Source organism: Cricetulus griseus (genome assembly GCF_003668045.3).
Source record: "Cricetulus griseus strain 17A/GY chromosome 1 unlocalized genomic scaffold, alternate assembly CriGri-PICRH-1.0 chr1_1, whole genome shotgun sequence".
NCBI lineage: Eukaryota > Metazoa > Chordata > Mammalia > Rodentia > Cricetidae > Cricetulus > Cricetulus griseus.
Window position 1 is genome coordinate 132,478,324 of NW_023276807.1, and position 10,805 is coordinate 132,489,128.

The 10,805-nt window shown below is 43.3% G+C and overlaps 1 pseudogene; it reads right to left on the reverse strand.

Moving 5' to 3' along the window:
- Positions 1 to 5,325: 5,325 nt before the first annotated feature.
- LOC113832746 lies at positions 5,326 to 9,923 on the reverse strand (annotated as a pseudogene).
- Between the last annotated feature and the right edge of the window lie 882 nt (positions 9,924 to 10,805).

Below are 10,805 nucleotides of genomic sequence, written 5' to 3' on the forward strand. Positions count from 1 at the left end.
TTTGTTTTTGTTTTTGTTTTTCGAGACAGGGTTTCTCTGTAGCTTTGGAGGCTGTCCTGGAACTCACTCTGTAGACCAGGCTGGTCTTGAACTCACAGAGATCCGCCTACCTCTGCCCCACAAGTGCTGGGATTAAAGGCATGCACAACGAACGCCCACATCAAAAATATTTTTTTACAGTTATAATTTACACCTGGGAGGTGGAGGCACTTGCCTTTAGTCCCAGCACTCAGGAGTCAGGGGTAAGGGGATCTCTGAGTTCCAGGACAACCAGGGCTGCACAAAAAAATCTCAAAAAAACTGATAAATAAATGAAGTTATAATTTACTTTGATAGGCTCATGGTGGCAACTCTAAAAAAAATGGTGAATGCTGGTTAGTTTTTTGTCAACCTGACACAAACTAGCACCATATATGAAGAGGAACCCTCAACTGAAAATACCTCTCTCATATTGGCCTATAGGCAAGTGTGGGAGGGGGTCTCACTATGTTGCCCTAGTTTACCTGAAACTTGCATGTACACCAGGCTTTCCTGGAAAATCCACAGAGGTCCACCTGTCTCTACCTCCTGAGTGCTCATTTGCATTTTCTTCATTAATGATTGCTATGGAATGGTCCAGTCCACTGTGGAAGGGGGATGCTACACTTAGCCAGGTGGTCCTGATAAGTATTTAAAAGGTAGCTGAATGTGAACCAGGGGAGAAAGCCAGTAAATAGCATTCTTCCAGGAAGTACCATTCTTCCATGGCTATTTCAGTTCCTGCCTCCAGGTTTCAGGTTGAGTTCCTGACTTGCTTTCCCTCAGTGACAGACTGTGATGTGATGGGACATTTAAGTCAAATAAACTTTTCTTCCCCAGGTTGCTTTGGTCATAATCTTAATCACAATAGAAAGCAAAGTAGCATCGATGGGTGTTGGTGGCACACACCTTTAATTCCAGCACTTGGGAGGCAGAGGCAGGCGGATATCTGTGAGTTTGAGGCCAGCCTGGTCTCCAGAGCAAGTGCCAGGATAGGCTCCAAAGCTACACAGAGAAACCCTGTCTCAAAAGTAAGAAAGAAAGAAAGAAAGAAAGAAAGAAAGAAAGAAAGAAAGAAAGAAAGAAAGAAAAAGAAAGAAAGAAAGAAAGAAAGAGAGAAAGAAAGAGAAAGAAAAGTAGCTGAAGTTTGTAAGAAGTGTAACAGATCCTGTAGGGATTCGTATAGCCAATGAAGTTCATTCACCATGCAAGAATTTACAGTTTCTATTGTGTGTCAACACTGGTCCAGAGATGGAAGACAGAAAAGCTCACTGGCTAGTAGGGCAGGATAGAAAACAAGGAAAATTAAAAAAGCCCTTCACCTCATGCCTTAGGGTTTCTGTTGCTGTGATTGAAACATCATGGCCAAAAGCAACTTGGGGAGGAAAAGGTTTATTTGGCTTACATATCCATGGAGGAAGCCAAGGAACTCAAACTGAGCAGGAACATGGAGACAGGAGCTGATGCAGAGGCTGTGGAGGGTGCTGCTTTTTGGGTTGCTCCCCATGGCTTGCTCAGCCTGCTTTTTAATAGAACCCAAGGCCACCAGCCCAGGAGTGGCACCACCACAATGGATGGGCTCTCCCCCTCAAGAGTAAGAAAATGTCCTACGAACTTGCCGACAGTATGATCTTATGGAGGCATTTTCTCAATCTCGGATTCTTTCAGGTGACTGTAGCATGCATAAAACTAGCCAGCACACCTCAAAATCTAGTTTGTTTTCTGCCGGCTCAAGTGAAAACAAACAAACACTTCTGTTGGACCTGGTATGGTGGGACAAGCCTAAAATCCCAGTAGTCACAAGGCAGAGGTCAGAGAATTACCACATGTTGAGGCCAACCTGATCTACATAAAGTTTCAAGCCAGCCTGGGCTACAGGAGACCCTCTCTCAAAAACAAAACAAAACAAAAAACCCACAACTAAAAGAGCCAAAATTGCCAACTAAGATAATATTTGGGGAAGCAGTGCCACATAAAAGAAAAACCCTGGTGTTGGTTACTCAAGAATACGCTTGGGTTCTTTTTAAAAGAGCTCTGATCTCTTGAACAAATGTCATTCTCTCTATTGAACTAAACAACAAATATAGTATGGAAAATGAGGGAATTTTTAGTTTATTTATCAGGTTTTTGTTTTATTTTGTTTTGTTTTTTAGACCAGATTCTCTATGTAACTGCCCTGACTGTCCTGTCCTAGAACTTGTTTTGTAGCCCAGGCTGGCCATGAACTTACAGAGATCTGCCTATGCCTACCTCCTAAGTGCTTTTAAAATTAAAATATAACCATTTCCCCCTTCTTCCCCTCCCCCCAGCTCCTACCATGTACCTCCTGGCTCACTCTCGGTGTCATAGCCTCTCATTCATCATTATTCTTACACACTTTGCATGTGTGTGTAAACCTACTGAGTCTATTTAGTGTTACAGGTATATATGATTTCAGGGCTGACCACTTGGTATTGGTTAAAAAACTAGGAAGCTCTCAGCATTCCTTAGTTGTCTTTACGTCCCTTGTCTAGGGGTGGAGCCCCGTTAAGATTTTCCCTTCCATGTTAACACTGTTGTTATATTTGTTCAGGTCTTGTTTAGGCAGCTGTATTTGTTGAGGGAATGAGGTACTTTTGTCTTAGTCTGTAGACCAGGCTGGTCTTGAACTCAGAGATCTGCCTGCCTCTGCCTCCTGGGTGCTGGGATTAAAGGCATGCACCACCAATGCCGGGCTAGTCTTAGTCAATCTTTTACAGGAGTTTCGTAATAGGAAAGCTTTTCTCATTCTGTTGACTCAGAACATCACACAAAGCCACAATCAAATGTTACCCATCTATGCCCACATATTGTTTTCAACCTATTTTGTGGATGAGCATTGCTTTCAATGCCTGGAGAATAACAGTCACTACATCTTATTCACACACATTATTCTGAGTGAAGGGCATGTGTAAGTCACAGAGAAATGGGGAACATGGTAAAAGCAAATCTATGCTTCCAGGAGTCCAAAGCATAGTTAAGATTAATTACAGTTGTATTGTTTTTCAGACAGGGTTTCTTCCTGAAACAGTCCTGGCTGTTCTGCAACAATTTTTCTTAAAGGCCAATTAATTTATAACAGCATGTAAGCAGAGTGTGTCTGAAAGCACATTACCTCCTAACTTGGTTACAGGCTGAAACAAAGTTTAATTTGTAAATGCAAGTTATAAACAAGTACTTCTTTAAATTTAGAATAATCATTTCTGCTGGGTGATGGTGGTGGCACATGCTTTAATCATAGCATTTGGGAGGTAAAAACAGGTGGATCTGTGAGTTTGAAGTCAGCCTAGTCTACAGAGCAAGTTCCATGATAGCCTGGCCTATACAAAGAAATCCATCTGGGGGGTGGAGAAAAAGAAAAATTATTCCTACAAATATTCCCTTTTCTAAGAGATTCAAACAGAGTTTAAAAAACAAGTAGCCGTGCTTGACTGGAAACAAATGGCCTTTGCATTTAAGCTTGTCAACCATATCAGTGTTTTTTTTGTTTTTTGTTTTTTGTTTTTAAATTTGTGTGTATTGGTGTTTGGCCTGCATGTATGTCTGTGTGAGGGTATCAGATCCACTTTTGTACTTAAAAGCTCACCCTGAGAAAGGTCCAGGGCTGCACAATGTAACTTTACCCTGTTACACTGGTAAAGGTGCTTACTGCCAAGTGGTGACTTAGGCTTGATCCCTGAAGGCCACATGGTGGACAGAACTGACTCCCACAAGTTAGGTTGTCCTCTGATCAACATGAAAGTACACATACTCTAGCATGAGCGTGTACACATGTATTCTCTCTTTCTCTAAATAATTTTCTTTTCTTTTCTTTTCTTTCCTTTTTTTTTTTTTTTTTTTTTCCGAGACAAGGTTTCTCCGTGGCTTTGGAGGCTATCCTGGAACTAGCTCTTGTAGACCACGCTGATCTCGAACTCACAGAGATCCGTCTGCCTCTGTCTCCCGAATGCTGGGATTAAAGGCATGCGCCACCAATGCCCGGCTAATTTCTCTTTTCTAAATTACACCCAGTGTAATCAATAGCCGGCCAATAAAAGGCTTTCCATTAGGTTAAGCCCATTAAGTGCATTTCGAGCAGTCTTCTCTGGTGAATACCCCACAACAAGCTGAGCCATCTTGCCAGCCCATGAATCAGGCTGGGAGGTGTTGGCACACTCCCACACTTGGGAGGCAGAGGCAGGCAGATCTCTGTGAGTTCAAGACCAGCCTGATCTACAGAGCTAGTTCCAGGGCAACTAAGCCTGCTGTTATGCAGAACAAACCCTGTCTCAAAAAACCAAAAGAAGACTCATGAAGACAAAACATTTTCATAATGCCTTATTTAGTTTTGTACCTGTTCTTTCACAAGTGTATTCAAGACTTTGCCATAGGCTCTGCTGTGATTGTGTGGCTAGCAGATTGATTGCAGAGACAGACATAAGAATCTAGCTCCCTTTAAGTCCCTTCCACCTGCTTTATATGCAAATCTTCTTCTAAGGAATTAGGGGCTTACAAAGAAATAAAATGGGCCTGGCATGCTGGTGCACGCCTTCAATCTCAGCACTCAGGAGGCAGAAGCAGGCAGATCTCTGTGAGTTCCAGGCCAGAGTGGTCTACATAGCTCCTTCCAGTCCAGCCTGTACAGTATGATAAGACCTTGTCTCAAAGAGGTGGGTGTACTGAAGACAAGGCTCAGCAGTTAAAACATTTACTGCTCTTGCAGAGAGCCCAGGTTATAAATCGGGAAACTTTTCAAATACAGCTGAAGGCCAAGTGGAGAGATCTTGCCTAAAGACCTCAGAAACTACCTAATAACATCCCTAGCTTCTGAGTGGTCAGCTAAGTTGACACATTCCAAACCTTTTTTGTGCTGTTGCAGGATGTTAGGTCCAACATAGAGAAGGGCAAGGAATGGCTATTTAGGAGGCTAAAGATAGCTCAAGATAAACTGTAATTCAGCTCTTGACCTGCAACATTCCAACCTCTCCACACCGCTCAAGTTCTAGTCAGTCAGTTTTTGCAAACACAGCTTCTTTCCAGGAACTCTCCATCATGTCATCTTCATCTGCTTTATGTGGTTATGTGGTGATCTTCCACATGGTATCACAATTGTTTTCTTTGCTTGGGTTTACTTTTTCAAGACAGGGTTTCTTTGTGTAGCCCTGGCTGTCCTGGAACTGTTCCGTAGCTCTCTAGACCAGGCTGGCCTAGTGAGTGCTGAGATTAAAGGTGCATGCCACCACTGCCCAGCAAAAGATTTTTAAATTAATTATTTAATAAAATTTTTTTGGTTAATTTTTTTATAAGAGCACAAATCCACTTTTATTTATTTACTTTTCATTAGTTTAAATCCTGGAAGGGTACAGCATTACACGGATTCTATGTCCAATGGCCTTTGCAGCAAGATTGCTTTGGAATTGGGCACAAACCATGGCAAGGGTTTCCATGGGCCCGAGTTGAGTTACTTTTCCCCAGATCACTCTGGTTTTGTTTGGTTTGCCTCCGGGTATCACTGTGTTGTTTTTTGCTTTATACACATAAGCACATCTCTTGCCCAAGTAGAATTCTGTTTCATCTCGGGACATAAACACCTTCAATTTTAAGAAAAGCTGTGTGCTCTCTCTGGTTACAGAGACCTTACATATAGCCAGCAAAAATGGCCTTGCACCACAGTCTTCCAGAAGACTGTTTGCCTTTTAGAAGTCCTGTTCCACCAGGCGTTGGCGGCACATGCTTTTAATCCCAGCACTCGGGAGGCAGAGGCAGGCAGATCTCTGTGTGTTTGAGGCCAGCCTAGTCTACAGATTGAGTTCCAGGTCAGCCTCCAAAGCCACGAGAAACACTGTTTCAAAAAAAAAAAAAAAAAAAAATCCTGTTCCCAGCAGGCCTCCACAGGCACCAATAGCGGAAAGAACAGTTAAAATTTTTTTACATTGTTTTTTTTATACATTTAACAAGAGTTTTCCATCAAGTGTTTACTGAGTGACAGGACTGTCTGTCACTGGGACCCTCCTTGTGAGTAAAGAATGCCACATTCCTTGTCTTTGTAAATATTAATTTTGTTTTATTGGGAAATATCAAATAATCACACAAATAAATGCAAAATTACAACATATTTATTGAGACAGGGTCTTTCTGTGTAGACCAAGCTGATCTGTAGCTCACTATGTAGACCAGGCTGGTCTTGAACTCAGAAATCTGCCTTCCTCTGCTTCCTTCGTGCTAGAATTAAAGGTGTGCCACCAGGCACAGCTAAAGACATAGACTTTATGAAGACAGATAATAGATCTCCTAGCACTCAAGACATGGTGATGGGGGCAAGACGAGGCAAGAGGATCAGGGCCATCTTCAGCTATATAGCCAGCCTGAATAACAATACCCTGACTCAAAAAATAGAGAAAACTAAAAAGATGGATAGATACAGAGAGCATACTTAAGAGAGTAAGTAGTTCATGGCTGTCTCCTCAGGTTGAGATAGCTTAGCTCCTAAGGAAAACAGTCATTAACTAGAAGACATAGAGTGGTTAGAGGGATGAAAAGTGAACTTGGAAAGGTCACTTTAGTCATCCACAGCTGAAGGTAGCATGGCTAAGCCAACAGCCATTGAGATTCAGAAGAACAACAGTTTCTAGAGGTGTTTGAAAGTAAAGGTTAATACAGATCTTGGTAAACTCATCATCCTGTCCCATCCTGTGTCCCCATTCCCCCCTCCCTATACCACACCAAGGATGAAACGTGTGGTCCAAGGACATCCAGCATATTCTCCTCTCTCTCTCTCTCTCTCCTCTCTCTCTCTCTCTCTCTCTCTCTCTCTCTCTCTCTCTCTCCCTCCCTCCCTCCCTCCCTCCCTCCCCTGTGGGAGGCCAGAGGATATCCAGCATTCTGCTCTCTCTCTCTCTCTGTGTGTGTGTGTGTTGTGTGTGTGTGTGTGTGTGTGTGTGTGTGTGTGTGTGTGTGTGTGTGTGTGTGTGTGTGTGTGTGTGTGTGTGTGCGTGATGTACCCTGTGGGAAGTCAGAGGGCATCCAGCATTCTGCTCTATTACTCTTGGCTTTATTCCTTAGAGGTTGTGTCACTGAAGCTGGAGCTAGGCTGCTGGGCAGGAAACCACAGTGTTCCTTATCTCTCCACCTTCCACAGCATGAACAGGCCCGGCTTTTTATATGGGTGTTGAGATCTGAACTCTGGCCCTCATGCTTTCTCTGTGAGTGTTCTTACCCACTGAGCCATCTCTCTATCCTGAAACTTCTTACTTCTGACTGTAAAAGTTAGTTTTGCTTTGGACAAATGCATTTTAGGGAAGCCATTCCTAGCTTGTCGAATTCTACAAACACCCTTTCTAAAAGTGATTTGCCTGAGACTAGCCTGTTATAATAAGGAAGGCTTGCCTTTCAAACAAAGGAAACCTTCCTGGGACCCATAATCCAGGCATAAAGTTCCCGGTGCCAAGTAAATGGGTTCAGGCTTTGAGAACTCCCCTATAATTAACCAAGAGTCCTCAAACCTTTCTTTCTCACTTTTGACACATATTGTTAAGGTTCAAGAGTCAAAAACGTTGTTTTGGGGCTGGGGTCCAGTTCATCGATAAACTACGTTTAGCACTCACAAAGCCTTGGGTCCCATTAGCATCAATCTTTGTCAAAAAGGGAGGATAGGAGGGGTGATAACATAACATGGAGACAGAAATGAAGAGGGAACGACAGAACACATTTGGGAAGTTACTAATGCAGCAGAAGATGCCATACAAATTATCGATCTTGATTCTTTTAAAAAACAAAGCCAGGCAGAAGTGGCACACACCTTTAATCCCAGCACTCAGGAGACAGAGGTAAGAGGATCTCTGATTTCCAGGCCAGCCTGGTCTCCAGAGTGAGATCCAGAACAGGTAGGGCTACACAATACAGTGAAACCCTGTCTTAAAAAACAAACAAATAAATGCAGGGCTAACCTAAATCTTACTGTGAGGCAGGGGAACTCCTGGGCCTTATGTCTCCACCTTCTAGGTGGGATTACAGGTAGGTGTGTGTCATAGGTCCATTGAATTCGGAATTTTAGGGAGACAGAATTGTACAGCAGTAAAAATAGGACACTGGGACCATGCTTACTTCACCTTTCTAGTCTTTGGTTAGAGGAGATGTGAAAGAGCGCTTCCATTTCGAGCAATAGAAAGCCCTTAGGAAGTTCCAGGTTTCAGTGAATGGAGTATTCAAAGAGAAAGTTGAAGATACAGGACTCTTGCTGCTGATGTCCTTTGAGTTTTGGTTTGGGACATAAGGATTTGAGAATGCACCAGCTTAGATAAATAGGACCTTATAGAGAGGCAGAGTGTCAGCCTAGGATAGTGAAAAACAGGGCAGGATTAATCCTGATAGTTCCTAATGTCAGTTATCACAGTGAGGTCATCAGTGTGGATGGAGGGTGAGAACAGCGGTGAGGGAGATCTGAGAACAAGCCAGGTATAGTGGTGCACACCTGTACTGGGAGTACTGGAAAAGATCACAAGTTCAAAGTCATCCTTGACTAGAGAGTTTACATCTAGCCAGGACTATGTGAGACTGTGTCACAAACTAACCAACCAACCAACCAACCAGTAACAATGCAAGGCTCTTCCTTCTACCTTCCACAAAAACCCTGTTGAAGTAATTCCCTAAATTGTGTTCCCCTCACTGAAGAACTCCAAAAAGCTCCCTCACACTAACTGCTCAGCTCCCATCATTCCACCAGCATTTTTTCATTAAGTTCATCGATAAATGTGTTTAGCCAAAATATTCAAACTGTTTAAACTTATTTATTGCATGTGCACAGGCATGGATGTGCCACTGTGCACATGCAGAGGTCAGAGAACTTGAGGGATTTAGTCCTTTGCTTTCACCAAGTTGGGTTTCAAGGATGGGACTCAGGCCATCAGGCCTGGCAGCAAAGCAACTTTACTCACCGAGCCAATTTCACCAGTCCAAACATGCAACTCTTTGTCCCATGCTTGAATGACTCTGCACAATGTGACATGGTTGATCCTGCCTCTTAGGGGTTTGATTTATGCTGAGGTTCTGAGATTGTGCATGTCTGTGATTGTCCTTGTTTTCCATCTGCTTCCTCTCTTCTACTTTGTTGTTCCTCCTTCCCTCCTTTTCTTTCTCTCTCTCTCTTTCTTCCTTTCTTTTCTCTGTGTGGCCCTGGCTGTTCTGGAACTGACCCTGTAGACAAGACTGGCCTTAGACTCACAGATATCAAGTGCTGGGACTAAAGGTGTGCACCATCACTGCCCAGCTCCATTCTGCTCTTTTTCCAAGACAGGGCTTCTCTGTAGATTTGGAGCCTGTCCTAGAACTCACTCTGTAGACCAGGCTGGCCTGGAACTCATGGAGATCCACCTGGCTCTGCCTCTTATTATTATTATATTAACTTTTTAATATAATTTTTAAAAAGTGTATGGGTATTTTGCCTGCATGCATGATTGTGTATCACATGATATGATTCATCTTATTCTTTGAGAATTTCATACATGTATACAATATATTTTAAACATATCCATTCCCTCACCCAAACTCCCTGAGATACCCCCAAAATGCCCTCTTCCTAACTTCATGTCTTCCTTTAAAAATATGATTTCCATTTTATTCCCCCTGGAACATGGTTTTAAAGGCTCTGGGGGAGGTTGTGAGGCAGCACAGGCCAGTCTAAACTGCAGTGGGGGTGATCCGTCTTGAGCTCCATGAGATCAGTTCTCCTGACCTTGTTATGGATGGCACAGCTCATGCTGTTCCACAGCTTCTCACAGTGCTTGGGAAACAGCTAAGCATCTAAGACATGAGCTTTGGAAATGTCCCTGATGGCAGTGGCCTCGACTGTTTCCAATGATGAACTTAATGGCCTTGTCCTTGGTGAAGCTGCAGCTGGTTGATGCAACCATTGTTCCTTTTTCTGTTGTTTTTTTAATTACCCACTCAGTTTAAGTAGTGCTGTCCATATGCACACGTATATGGGGACACTCACTGGAGCGTGGGCCACACACCCAAAGAAAAATGACTCTCCCTAGCAGCTACCAATTGTCAATAGCGCTTCAGCTAGGTGTGGGACTTGTAACTTCCTCATCCATGTGGGAATTCTCATTTTTTTTTAAAGATTTACTTATTATGTATACAGTGTTCTGCATGCATGTATGCCTGCAGGCCAGAAGAGGGAGCTAGATCTCATTACAGATGGTTGTGAGCCACCACGTGGGTGCTGGGAATTGAACTCAGGACCTCTGGAAGAGCAGTCAGTGCTCTTAACCTCTGAGCTATCTCTCCAGCCCTCATGTTGGGGTTCTCAAACAAGAATTTTGATTATCAGGGGCTGGAGAGATAGCTCAGTGGTTAAGAGTACTGGCTGTTCTTCCAGAGGACCCAGGTTCAATTTCCAGCAACCAAATGGTGGTTCACAATCATCTATAGTGGGATCTGATGCCCTCTTATGGCTTAAAGTTGCACGTGCAGATGGAACGCTTGATATGAGACGATTCGTAGCTTGTTAGGTTAAGATATCTTTATTTGGATAAACACTAGCCAAACGCAAGCCAGAGCATGCCAGGGGCAGCAAGGCAGGGAGGCCAGAGAGAAGGGGCTCCCATGTGCCTGGCAGCCCCTTAAAACCCTATCATGTGTCATCCTGACCTCACCTTGACCACGCCCTGACAGGCATGGTCAGGCACACCTGTAGCCAGCTTTTAGCAAGCATGGCTTACACTGTCCCCTACAAACATTCATAAACTAAAAACTCTTTAAAAAAGAATTTTAATTATCTATTTTTGTGA